Source organism: Stegodyphus dumicola, chromosome 3, assembly GCF_044657685.1.
Source record: "Stegodyphus dumicola isolate Sdum_Otavi_A_Nest chromosome 3, ASM4465768v1".
Lineage (NCBI taxonomy): Eukaryota > Metazoa > Arthropoda > Arachnida > Araneae > Eresidae > Stegodyphus > Stegodyphus dumicola.
Window position 1 is genome coordinate 133755133 of NC_140770.1, and position 306 is coordinate 133755438.

The following is a 306-nucleotide window of genomic DNA, read 5'->3' on the forward strand; positions in this document are numbered from 1 at the left end:
AGAAGCAAAACCATTAGATGAAACAGCAGCTGCAAATTTCCTATATACTGCATTAAATCAAAATCGAAAATAACTGATAAGCACTTGAATATATATACGTATATAAGTTTAATGCAAAAAACTTCTGACATGAAAATACTTAAATCTCATAAACTTAAACATCACTAAAATAAGATTCATGTTAGCTAACGATCGATTTTTCTATTTTTGGATTGGTGATGTTTCGAATCTCTACAAATGCTTCTCGGGAGAATAAAGGCGTTCGATTTATAATTGGATGAAACAGAGAATCAGTTATAGGGACTC